Source organism: Tyto alba, unplaced genomic scaffold (genome assembly GCF_018691265.1).
Source record: "Tyto alba isolate M040663 unplaced genomic scaffold, T.alba_DEE_v4.0 Super-Scaffold_21, whole genome shotgun sequence".
Taxonomy (NCBI): domain Eukaryota; kingdom Metazoa; phylum Chordata; class Aves; order Strigiformes; family Tytonidae; genus Tyto; species Tyto alba.
Window position 1 is genome coordinate 10,739,291 of NW_024881295.1, and position 13,290 is coordinate 10,752,580.

Below are 13,290 nucleotides of genomic sequence, written 5' to 3' on the forward strand. Positions count from 1 at the left end.
AAGATGTAGCGATCAACAATCCATGTCTTTAAATTGAAGCAGAAAATTGAAATTCAGGCACGACTCTTTTCTGTTGTACTGTATTTTAGTGAGGACTGAGTGGTGAGATTTAGCCTCACCTCCATTACTTTGGTCCCAAGTAAGACCCCCAGCCAGAAAGGCCAGCTATTCTGGGCATGGTTCATAAGCAGCCCTACTACAGCAGCAACAACAACAAACACTGTAATTGCGAGGTGTCTTTAAAAAGCAGCACAGAGAAAAGTGGTGCGTGAGAACAGGGAAGAGCGCGCATTTCAAACACTCTGAAGAAACAGCGTGACTGCCCGCCCATGGGAAAGAAAACAGCGCTGTGGTTTTCCAGGCTTCACTCTCAAGTGCCTCGGCAGGGCTCTCCTCCCGTTTTCCATTGCCTGTTCACTGGCCACAGCCACGCCGGGGCGGGGGGGCCAGGTCCCTTCCCCTCCCCACCACCCCCTTCAGCTGCCCGGCACTGCCACTGCGCAGCCCTGATTGGGGGAGCCGGGCAAAGACCTTTTCCAAGCATTAAAAAGTAGCACCCCCTCTTTCCCTTACCCCTAACCCAAAACGCACATGAAGACTTGAGCTGCATCCTTCCCAAAAAATCCAGGTTTTACCTGCTTTCATTTACAGAACCCCGTACTCCTACGTGCATCCTTTGGCACGCTGTCTTCGCTCCCTTTCGAGCCCTCTCACTTCCAAAATAACAGGGCTTTCCCCTCCACTGCAGCATCCCACTCACACTCCACTCTGCAGAATTTAGCAGAGGAGTTCCATTGGAATCAGCTTTCAGGCTACAGCATTCTTTCCGATGATGAAAATGTTATCGTGCTGTAAACCTGCAAAGTAAATCTGTTATCTTCCAAGTTACTACCTGATTAAAATACCTTGCTTTACACTGTGCCCTCAGTTGTGTATGCATTTCACGCTCCATTAGTAGAGTCTATGTGACGGGTGGATTTGTTTTCTAAGGGAGCTGAAACAAAAAAAAAAAATTGGTATCTAGTGTTGAGTGGCAGCCCTTATTCCCCACTGCTATAAATACTCAGTGCTCCTCTGGTATGTGTTTTGACCAAATGTACAACAGCAAAATGTTTAGAAATCGTTGCCTGCCTGAGATCCTATTGTAGGTCAGCTTTTGTGTGGAGTCACCTTTGAACAGGCTGATTTCTCTGCATTCCTCCTATTGATACAGTTTGAAAAACTGGCATCTGAATCTCACTCCACAAGAATAACACAGTGTGAACGCCTTTATGAATGGACACAGAGCTGTCCATGCAAACACCTGTCAGCAGACTCCCCTAATTTTTCTCTCTATCAGCATTTACACTACAGCTCTGTTAAAACCACCAACAAATGAGTATTCTCACTGATAAAGCATTTTAAGCCTCTGGTACGACAGACAGTTTTATATAATCCTATTGGAGGAGGAGAGTTATAACTCCAATATCAAATTAATATTCCTGTAAAGGTGTGGTGTCGAAAAGCTGATCTGTTTTTACCTGGCTGTATCAGTTAGCATTCCAAAAAAACATTACGAATTTCACCACATTTTTTTCCCTCAGCTGTCATGCTGTAATCATATCATTACTGTGACAACATCTACAGTCATCCTTCCATCTGCAGAGAGGAGTCAGAATGCACGAGGAAGAAGCATAAAATGAGAAAAAAGGATCTTGCTGATGAAAGACAGAGTTCATTCTCTAAAACAGAACCTCTTTCACAAGCAGTGTTGAAAGGAATTTCAAAACATTTTTTTTATACAACCAGTGATGTTAGCTGGTAACAAGGTGGAAAAAGAATGAGAGAAAACATGTAGGAGTAAGTAACATGGAACATATCAAGCCATTAGCCACAAGCACTTTGCTTTTTGCTTTTGCACTGAAAGAAGTTTTGCTCATAAAGCAGAGGAGCACGGGCAATTTTTGATGACTTTGCCGCCACTGCTGTACATCATCGGAGTATCTCTAGGAAAGCTATAAAGACCAGGAGTCTATTCTACAGCACTGGCTTCAAGATACATCTTTAGCATGTTTTAATATGTGCAAAAGTGCCTATGAAAGACATGGATGGGCAGGAGAACCAGTAAGGTGGAGGTAAGGAAATACAGTGAAATTCTGGGTGAAATTCCTGCTATGTGCACTACAAGAAGCTCCTTTTCAAAATCAACACGTAACTATTCACAGTGCACATCCAAATCTTCCTCTCATAACCATAATACAGATACTCAAGACAACTGGCATAGTTTTATCCAACAGAAGTAGGTGCATCCATAAACCATAAGAGGTTTATTACAGTCCTTAAAGGGTTTGACCTTCAGCACAATTGGGTGCAATAGGCCTGGCCTGGTGTAGCAAAGGGACAGAAATCTGTTTCCAGCCCAGACTACTGCAAGTTATTACTGAAAAACATCAGAGCCCAGAAGAAGCTCCAATTATAAAGCATACTTTCTCCAAACTGAGAAATCAATTACAACGAATAGCTGTAGAGAAAAAAAAAAATCAAAATGCACACATGAACATACATTACTGGAAATAGATGAGTTCAGCGGCCTCTCTGAATTCTCCCTTAGGGAAAAGCACCTGTGAACATGCTGCAGTGAGCCTGAACCCCTCTGCAGCTCTACGAGTTGTCCTTACTAATAGGAGCAATCTGTGCTGGAGCTAAAGGCTTTACTCGCAAAGAGAAGGGCTACTCAGAAGAGTAAGGGACCTGCTGAATTTGTATCAATTGCATATTAGAACTACAACACCAAAAAGACTGTGGCTGGAGGGGTCCTATTTTACTATGCACCATTTAAAATGGAAATAAAATGTGTATAAAAGTGACAATGGAACATACACGTGCACAGACTTCAAGCAGATCTCTTAAGCAAGCAGGCACTTCCCTTGTTAGCGTAGTTCCTTTTCCTTGGGGTCCCAGACAGATTTTGACCTCATGTCTGACATTTGCTGAAATTTCAATCTGAGCTGTTGCTGTCAGGAAGTCATCATTTATAATTTAGCATTGTTTAAGGATGCCTGTTCATGAGAAGGTCACATTTGACATAGAGAGGGACATAATAAATTCGGTCTCACAAGCAGTAATCCCTCTAGACTAGGATGAATCGTATGGAAGAAAAGCAGAGAGGAAAAATCTTGTTGATGTTGTTGTGGTATCTTTCCTTCCCATAACAAATGATCCTTGGCTATCATTAGGGAGAAACTTGAATTTGTGTGAGGCATCAGAAGTCCTCCTCTGCTTCTGAGACTAGCTGAGAAGCAACAGTAGGTCTAGTTCATGTGATCTGCTCAGTTGTTCGCCTCCGAGGGGAAAACTGGTGGTGCAAAAATGTGTTTAAAGAGAAGTTTCAGCAAAGATGGCTGCAACCCTCAAAGCCAAAAAGAGACAAGCATCTAAGAGGAAGTTTCTCAGACGCTCTGGCTGTCTGTGGCCGCCTCTGGCAAGTGCTTGGACCCTGAGCGTGACCTGTTGATCAGAAGGGTGCAGGATCATGGGTGAAACCAGATGCAGCCCAGGAGAAGCAGAAAACTTGACTTAAAATGGAGCAAAAGGCAGGGCTATAGTGATGGGAAATGAAACAGCCTGGCTAGATGAGAGTTCAGGTGCAGAAACTGTGCAGAAATTGCTGAGTTCTGTGCAGAGTTAGGGTTTTGTGTCAGATTTCTGTTAACCAAGTCTTCCATTAGCCCACAGATTTAGGGCAAAATTTACATGCTGGCCTCAGGACAGTTTTTCCAAGCATATTCATTGAACCATACTTGTGTACAGTAATGATATGTATACAGCAACATTTATACACAGGAACCAGAACCAGTACCTCTCTTAAGTAGGTTTCTAAAGTGTTGTTTTGTTTTGTTTTGTTTTCCAGAAGAAAGTTGTCATTACCCTTATCCCCATTTATAAGGGGAAATAGAGAAAAGACACCTGAAAAATTTGACTGATGACTGAATTTAATTTATAACAGATGCTTCTTCAAACCTAGTGCAGTGCTGTAGGACACAAATTATAGAGAAATTCAGATGTAATTCAAACTCTTGTGTGTACCAACAGCTAATATTAGCTAGGTGCTTTAAGATGATTATAGATAATTTTTTAAAGGCCTATGAAGCTATGCAGCATCACTTCATCGGGACCCAAACAGACAACTTAAAGTTTGTTTAATGGACAAACAATAATAAAAATCTGTTTCTTCACAAATACAATGAAGGTAACAGCAAAGCTTGGCATGGAGATTGTCCACCAATGGACAGAGATGAAACTTGAAAAAAATTTAAGTCTTATTTTGTGTGCTGAGTGACAGTACAAAGCGCTAGTGAAGAAGCAGAGAAGTATCTTGTGGCTTAATAATGTTTCCAAGGGAAGGCAGGCTTGTACAGAGATCTGCAGTGATGCCCAAAGAGGACGTCAACGTATCACTTAAAAGCTGAAGCCACCGAGGACTTGGGAACTGTTGTTAGTGCGACCTGCACGTGCCTCTGCTGAACTTCAGCTGTACTTTTGTAAGGGAAAGAAAGAATGTTGTTTTCGCAGAACAAGTCTGATAAAGGAGGAGAGATTCACAACCAGCCTGTGGCCAGAAGATAAGCGGTCTTTACTTGGAACTAGTTTTAGGTGGATAGAGATACCAAAAGGCTTGGGGAACCTGAACTTTTTAATTTTTCATCTTAGTACGCTTGCGTGATGAGCTCATGAATATTAACTTCTCCGCCCTGGAGAGAGCCAAGGTTCATTTCCATGAACATGCGACGTATGAACACATACATGAAGAGGTGTGTTGGTAGGCGGTTCGGGAAGTCTGTTCACCCTGTAGTACTCAGCCAGTGAGGAATCAGGGGAGGGAATTTGTGGTCTGGAGACAGGGATATAAACTATCGCACGATGGCTGTTCGGCGGATCCGCCTGGTGGGGGGCCCGGTCTTGCAAGAACGTAATAAAAGGTGCTTCACAACGCATCCTGTCTGAGCCGCTGATCATTGGCAGTTGAGCATTTTCTCACACTCTGCATCCCAGCTTTCAGCAGTTCTTTCACGGTTGTCGGTTAATAATGTGATGCCGTCAGCACTACACAGGTTACCTGGGCTCTGGACACACAGACATCTTCAGTTCTGGAGCTTCGTCATGTTAATTTTTCTCAAGTGACTTACTCAAATGTGATTCCCTTTAAAAACTTTCAGAGGGCCACGCTTTTACTCTGTTTTGAGGTTTGTTCTGCAAAACACATAAAAGGCAAGGAAACAGTTTTCTCTCTTGAGAAGAAACTCAGGAGATGGATTACTTTGTCTTACCAAATGTCACACTGGGATGTCTGACATCTAGAAGGAAAGTTTCACAAGTCATTAATTCAACCAGATGGTGGTGTAGAATCTAATAGATAACATAAGCTGGGTGGGAACATAAATATCAACAAAGTCTTTTTTTTTGTTTTTGCAGATGCAACGTAGTTTTCAATCTATCTATTAACTTCATGGGAAATGCAACATCAAAGAGTTTAACTTATATTTTAACACTGTTACACAAAGAATAGGCTCAGAGAGGATTGCCCATACACCAGAAATGAAGCAAAGCATGAAATCTTTGACGTGCAATTAAGAAGTCATCTGCTCATGAGTCCCCTTACACCAAGATGACAAGTGCAGCTTTACCATCATTAACATGATCTCTGATGAACTGGAAGGACCAAAATAGAGGTAGGCATATAAAAAATGTCTGAATGCCAAACAATTTAAATAACACATTCAATGACACATTGGTCATTCAAAAAACAATAAAAAAGTCATTATCTGCATAGTACGGCGTCTTTTGTGGACTTGAAGATTCAAACAGACCTGATATCCCTGAAAAGTGTTTGAAAAAAATACATTGTGAAGTGCCACATAAAATCTCTACCACAAATAGAGAGTGACTCTTACACCTGACTTCTATACTCAGCTTGCGGTACAAAAAGGAAGTGACTACCCATAAGGTCTGCATATTATTACCTGCTATAAGTAGTTTAGAAAAATACAGCAGAAAGATGAAGTTGACTGACAAAGTTAACTGAACTTTTACTTTCCTTCTTTTCCCCATTCCTTCATTGCAGCAGGGCAGACACAATTGCTCAACCACTGTGAGGAAGTCTATGGCTCATGAGATTCCCGACCCAGCAGTGTTTGGTAAAGCTTTGAAATATAGGCCACTTAACCAAACTGTGTGAAAGCACCAGGCTTTTTTGGTGTCAGGACACCAGGAACCTCTAAATTGCAGTGAAAGCTATTATTTACAGTTACCGTAAGAACAAACTAAGGAAAAAAAAAATGGATCTCTCTTTCTAGAATTGTGCCTTTACAGACAACGAAATGAAAATGAAAACATTATCTATGAATACTTAAGCAGTAGCTGCCTGCACTCTGAAGAGTATAAAAGTGAAGGAGCCTGTGACTCCAAGTAAACAGAGAGTCAAAGAAAGAAACTTCTGTGGTGGATTTCTCTAAGCTGATGTTGAATTCTCCAGGTATTTGCTTCAGACTTCTTCTAGGCTTGAACTGAGTTTAGATTTGACTTCTGTTTCTAGGTCATGAGTATAAAGAGGCATTGTCACAATTCCTATAGCCATTATTTGATGGTGGTTTTGATGGTGTCTGTGCTGAATGTCAGTGCAATCATCACCCACTTTCTATTCCCAAGCAAGGGAGGAAAGAAAGGCATGCCAGAGAGGTTTTGTTACCACATTATCAGTTGCGAGGGTGCTGTCCCCATTCCAGTGGTCGCGATTTATAGCAGCTAATAACAGAAATGGATGAAACCTGTCCTTGGAACGACCTGAGACAAGCTCAGTGCCTCAGCTGCTAGCCTCCAAAGGGGCCCGAGCGACTGAAGGGGAGTGCAGGCTGGATGCTGGCTCAGGGCTTAAAGGGGAATTTTATCTTACAGCCCCAGCTGCTGCAGCTTTGTGACAGGAGGCCATATTTGACATTGTGGTGTCCCGCCATTAGCAGAGGAAGCGTTTCCAGAGGGTGATTCTACCGAGCACAAACCTGGATATGCACAAACTCCTTCCCTCTGAGGAGGAGGAGAGCATAGGAAAGGATCTTTAGTAGGAAAATGTGCTCGTACACCCGAGATTTGTGGCAAAGTTGAAAACCTCTCGTCGACGGCAAAAAGAAAACACAACTCTACCCACATGGAGTTACGTCCTGTGGATCCAACTGTCACAATACTTCCCACAGCCAGAACCTGAAGGAGAGGTATACACTTTATTGCTGTTGAGACCTATTATTGGAACAAACAATACGCTGTGTTTTGCAGTTACAATAATTACAAATGTCAACATCTTGCAAAGTCTGCATTTTTTTCTTCTGCAGATTTTCAAAATCCTCTAACGCTGAATAAGCAGATAATTCCTCAGATGGAAAGTTGGGAGTTTTGTTTGTCTATGTTTGCAGTTTTACAAAGATAATTTAGTTGTTGGAGACTGAAGAGGAAATGAATATGTAAGAACAGTTAAGTACATCTGCAGGTAACACTTTACATCAGCACAGAACTGATGTAACAAAGGATGCTTTACTCATTGAGGTTAGAGGCATTACAGTTGCTAAATTTGGAGCATGGATAAGGGCTACAGTCCAGCAAAATTTCAGTTCTAGGATTTAACTATAACCTTTGCTGTTCTGCCTTGGGTGCCATCTAGATTAACTCAAATGTCGGTTATTTTCCTGCATAACACAGATCACAGGAGCAGATACACTTGTTTTTTGAGTCATTATCTGCTCAAAGAGTGACTCCAAATTTTTCAAAATATTCTAAATTCATAATTCAAAATCTTACCAACGTGTTTCATTTAAGTGACTCATTTTATGATTATCCAACATGAGATATCCTTAGGAGTCATATTTCCAGAGGGGTTAATTATTTACAACTCAAATGATTCATAGTAGCTCTAAAATATCATTATAAAACCATAGGAAGGGTACATTAAACCAGAAAAACTCAGCAAGACATTTTGAAACTGACTACCCATCAACCTTCTCCAATGAGACAGGATCTTGTAGACAAAATTTTACCAAGCGTATTACTTAATTTCATAAGGAACTCAAACTTATCCTAGAGTAGGGGGAAAAAAATAATTGAGGAGCTTATAGAGTTTAAATTCATTTTCAATATGTCTGTTAAGATTTTCTTTCTCTTGACTGCTAACTTAGGAGCACTCAAGCACTGTAAACCAGTTTAATAACCTATTAACTCAATTTTTTCTAATATGATAGGAATTAACCCAAGCATAAGTTTAAGCATTTCAAAAATAAAGTAACTACCATGATATCAGAGACTCACTATTTTATTGGCTTCTGTGTTATCTCTGTATAAGACCAGTGTTTTAATTTGCAAAGTCTTCCTTAAATTTTGTAATCTGGTTTTCATGAGCAGCATGTCTTGTCCTGGTTGCTCCGCAAGCCATCCAGCTGTGCCTCTCAACACGATTGCTGTGTAATCTTCAAATGGTAGCGTGATTTTTTGAACAGTCAGAAAACCGTGAAGTCAAATGGATGTGTTTGCATCTTTAGGTAAGCATTCCCACAGCAACAAGGTGTTTGCAGATTCTCAGTTATGTTTGTACATGTTATGATTATATGCATCCAGAAATAACATGTATAGACTTGATAGCCATTGATAAAATGGAAAGCTAAGGCAGAAAATAGATTTTATGACTATTTCACTGCCTCATCCATCTAAGACTAAGACTGACATTTTCAGAACACTCCCACAAATGCTAATTCTCCCATCTTTCGTGTCGTTGGATGTTTGAAAACTTATGGGTGAGATCTCACTACTCTTAAAAGCTGTATCAGCACTTAGGTATTTCCCCTCTTTATTCCAGCCATACACACTATCTGTCCTCTGCATGACTCTAGATTCTTTTCACTAATTAAGATATCGTAAGATTGCTCTGACCCTTCAGGTGTCTTCAGACCCCACTTACCTAAAACAGCAGGATTTTTTAGCAACTGAGGAATTTTTTTGGACATTACGCCAGAAAAGGGTCAGAAATATTTTAATTCCCTGCCATTAAGGGAGTCTTGGCTAGTATAATATGAGATTTTCTTGGGGAAAAAGTAAGCATAGCTGGTAAAATGCAATAATGAAATTTGAATTAAATTTGATTTCCTGTCATCTTCAGAGATTATATTTTCCTTTTCTCTTGCTGCTTCACTCCCACTCATTCTCATAATCTGTAAATGACTTTAGTCTGAGATATTTCCTGTGTGTTAACTGTGTTTCATTGGCTGCCAATTCAGTCTTCTGTTTCTGGCACTTGCATTTGTATTTAGGCAACATGATGAAAATTAATATCATAATTATACCATTCAAGCAAATCACATGAATTAAATCTGTGTCTAGCCAGCCAAAAATATCTTTGGTTGTCATTGGAGTGTACATTTTTTTTCCTCCTCAAGTAGCATCACGAGATAGTAGAAAAATTGCTCCTGTGCAGTTATGTTCCATGGACAATTACTCCATAAAGGAAGAGCAGCACTCAAACTGTTCTTTTTAAATACCATCTTTTAACTTTCCTGCTCTGTTACTTCTCATGAAATATTTACTCCAATTTCCTTGAAGCTCCTACAGAAAAATGTGACACTGTTAATCCTGAAAAAACTTCTAAACAAAACAAGCTAGCAAACCCACATACCCCATTCTTAACTGCTGGGACACCTGCAACGAAGCCCCACCATCTAGCACAGGGCTAAGGAAATACTACAATGAAACATGCAGCCTTGTACTGGAACCAGAGAAACTAGGAACCTGGTACTTCCTTGTGCATGGCTACACGAGAAACACTATCAACTACTTCTTCTGTATTTGCCCAGTTGCGGTATCTGTTTTGCCCAAACCTTCATGTTCTTGTGTTCCACCACCATGCGAAGGTCTCCCATATTTCCTTAAAAGGTCTGCACTGTGCTATAGCTTTTATACTGATGTTTCGTTGACTGGGCTTGGACTTCACTGTGAAATGCTGTCCAAAAAACCGCACCCAAGGGCTTCAAAGGAAGCAAACTTACCACAATAGCAACTGATTTTTACCACTTAAAAAGAAACACACATTCTGCACTAAACTCACTTTACAGCAGGTATTTGAGAACAGTTTGCCATGTAAGTTTTTAGTAGAACAAGCTGCAGAGAAATTAATGGCACACTGTTAGTATTTTTCATAGTCTGGCTGTTTGATATCAAACAAATCTATGGTTAACCCGCAAAAGTCATTCATCGCTTGAAGCCTCTACTGTCAGACTTCCTAATGGCTTGGGAAACCGTTATGGAAAGTCTCACATTGTTTCATCTCAGAGAAATTTTTCTCATAAGTATGGCCACGGTGCCTGAGAGAACAGCTGCTTGTCCCATCCACCTTTTTAATTGCAAGTAGTAATGACTTTGTGGTTCGTTAAACTAAATGAGACAATGCAATTGTTTTACTGCAGAATATCAGGCTAAATTTATGCACATGTATTTGAAATAACATTATTGCTGAGATCTGAGCAAACTTCTGTCCAGGCTATTTCCACATTCCAATTTAACGTAAGTGATTTAGACACTGATTTAATTGCTGTAGTACAAAACCCTTTTATTTCAGAGGAGCCTAGTTAGGGTTTTTTAAGACTAAACTCTGTAATGAGTTCAGACAAATCATAATAAACCTTTCTTCCTAGGGAAGAAACAACAACTACATTGTATTTCATACCACTCTAATTACATTATTAAAATAACATCAGTTTATTTGTAGGCAAGGCAACTGCAAAAAGCAATGTCTGTTTCTCCTCATATATAATTAAGTTTATTGCTTCCTGCAAGAAAGTTACCAGAACACAGGTTAGGAGGAGCAGCTCAGGCCAGATCTGAGTACTTGGGAAGAAGGATCTTTTTCTTATTTCCTGACTGAATCCATGTAAATCTACAGAGTGTGAAGTCCTAGGAGTAAGCAGGATCTCATGAGGTCATCCAATTCATCCCCTGCTCAGAGGCACACATGCAAGTCCTGAAAGATCCTCATCTAACCAGGTCTCTAGGGCCTTGGGTGGAGGATAACACTACCCTCCTCAGGCAATGTGTCTGTGCTTCCTGCTCCTCATGACTGCACAACTGTGCCTCTGTGTGCAGCCTCAACCTTTCCTGTTCTGCTTCAAGCCCATTACTTCCTCTGCTATCTGCTGTAGAGGTAGGAAACAGCCCTTGAAAAGCCCTTGAAGTTCACTATTTCACTCACTCTGGTTGAGTCAGCCTTTCCTTGCAGATGGCGTTTTCTGAACTTCCGAGCTCTCCCCTCTGTTGGGCCCACATTGTTCTTGAAGATCAGCAATTGAAACCAGACACAGCACTCCTGCTGAGTTGCGAGTAGAGCAGCAGCATTTCAGATGTCTTCTCCTTCTACCTTCCCCTGCGGCATCCTCCTTCTCATCAACAGCATAACACTGTTGCCTCATCTTCTGTCCCTAATCTCTGAATTATTTTCCACAGGTATGTGTGGTGCCTCAATCTAGTTGCATCATGCCTCTAAGACGGATTTCTTGTTGGAAACAACACTGTGATCACATCCTGTCAGAATACTTCTTGCATCCTCCAGGTGTAAGAGGAAAACAGGAGCTTTCTTACCTGGACCTTACATACACTTGTACATGAAGAATGGTTGTCTAATCACACCGCACCTTTCGTAGGCAGAGGCTGGAACTGTCATGGCAGGTAGAGCCAAAAAACAGTGTGCACAGAGGTCTGAAAAGCTGAGTAAACAATTTTCTGCCCTTAAGGTGGAAACATATGTATATGTACACACAGAGAATATATGCATGTCAAACAAGCACAGTGAAAGATTTGTTTATTGACTTCCGGTAACAAAGCCTACAAACAATGCCTAGATTTATATCAGATAAGGGATTTTCTTGGGACACAGCTGTCCAGCTGGGTACAAAAATATGGCTGTTTTCCTTCAAATAAGAGGAGTAAAAGTGCTGTTATATTTGACAGTGACGTCCTCCAAGACAAAAAGACAAAGAACTAGACCCTGCCTCGTGACATTTAACTCAGCAAGACCATGAATCCCAGGCATAAAAATGCAGTAGGGACACCTCAGACCATCAATCGTGTCTTTTACTGTGGTAAAACACAATAACCCTCAAAGTAGGATTCAAGAGGTTGAGTCCTGTGAGTCAGTCTTGTTGCCCCTCACCGTAAATCCAGACAACAATCTAGATCTTTGCAGTGACTCAAGCCCTAATGATTAAAAGTTTTGCGTGAAAGCAAGAGATTACTGCAGTGATTGCTGAAACAATACATTATCATACTTTATTTTCAATATTTCTTGTTTGTTTTGGTTGGAAAAATCATTATTCATCTGTCTCTCCAATCAGTTATTTTCCTTCCTGTCATTTTTTTTTTGATAGACACTCAACTTCATTTTGTGCTCACTCTTTGTTTTTCCTGACTACATTTACCTTCTTTTATCTACCCCATCTCTTGCCTTTCTCTTCTTTATATCTCAGCCCTTCTTCTTCTGCAGTGGCAAAGGGGAAATAGTCTGAAGACACCAAACTTCCTTAGCTGTTAGCTGGCTCATACACGTGCTCTGCTGCTAGCTGTAGAGCCAAACTCAGCAACAGTATTGGAAACATGAGAACATTTCACCTTCAACAAATAGTGCTCTGACATTGTCAACAGAAACAACAATGTGAACACATTATTGCTAAGTTCATTCTCGTCATGTGGCCTCTGGATAAGTTTAACAGTTGATATATGTAAAGTTAAAGTGACAATTTAAAAGCCTGTTTGCAAGTTTCTGGCATAAACAAGAGATAACTCCAGACCAGTGTACTCTGATCACACTGCATGCAGAGCTTCAGTTGACAGAGTAAATCAGTAATGAAGCAAGTGGTACGCAGCGCAAGGGCAGGATCTGAGCACTGAGAAAGAGGTGGGAGATTGACCATTTAATAACAAACAATTCTTCCATTTCACCTTCTCTCAGCCATTTCCACTCATGCAAACAGCACCAATCCTTGGACTGAGGCCAAAGTATAAACAGATCATCAACTTCAGCAAAAGCTTGAAAACTGAATTACGGCTCTGCAATGCATATAGCTCTGCTGTCCTGCAAGAAGTGTGAACAGAATCTGCGATTTCCAAACTTAAACACGGTGGCCTCCTCTCCTCTGTGCAAAGGAGTTACCATGCTTTTGCTGACCCGTGGTTAACCAAACCCTTCAGAGACGGGGCAGGGAGAGAAGGAAGAGGGAAGCACAGCCCAGGGTA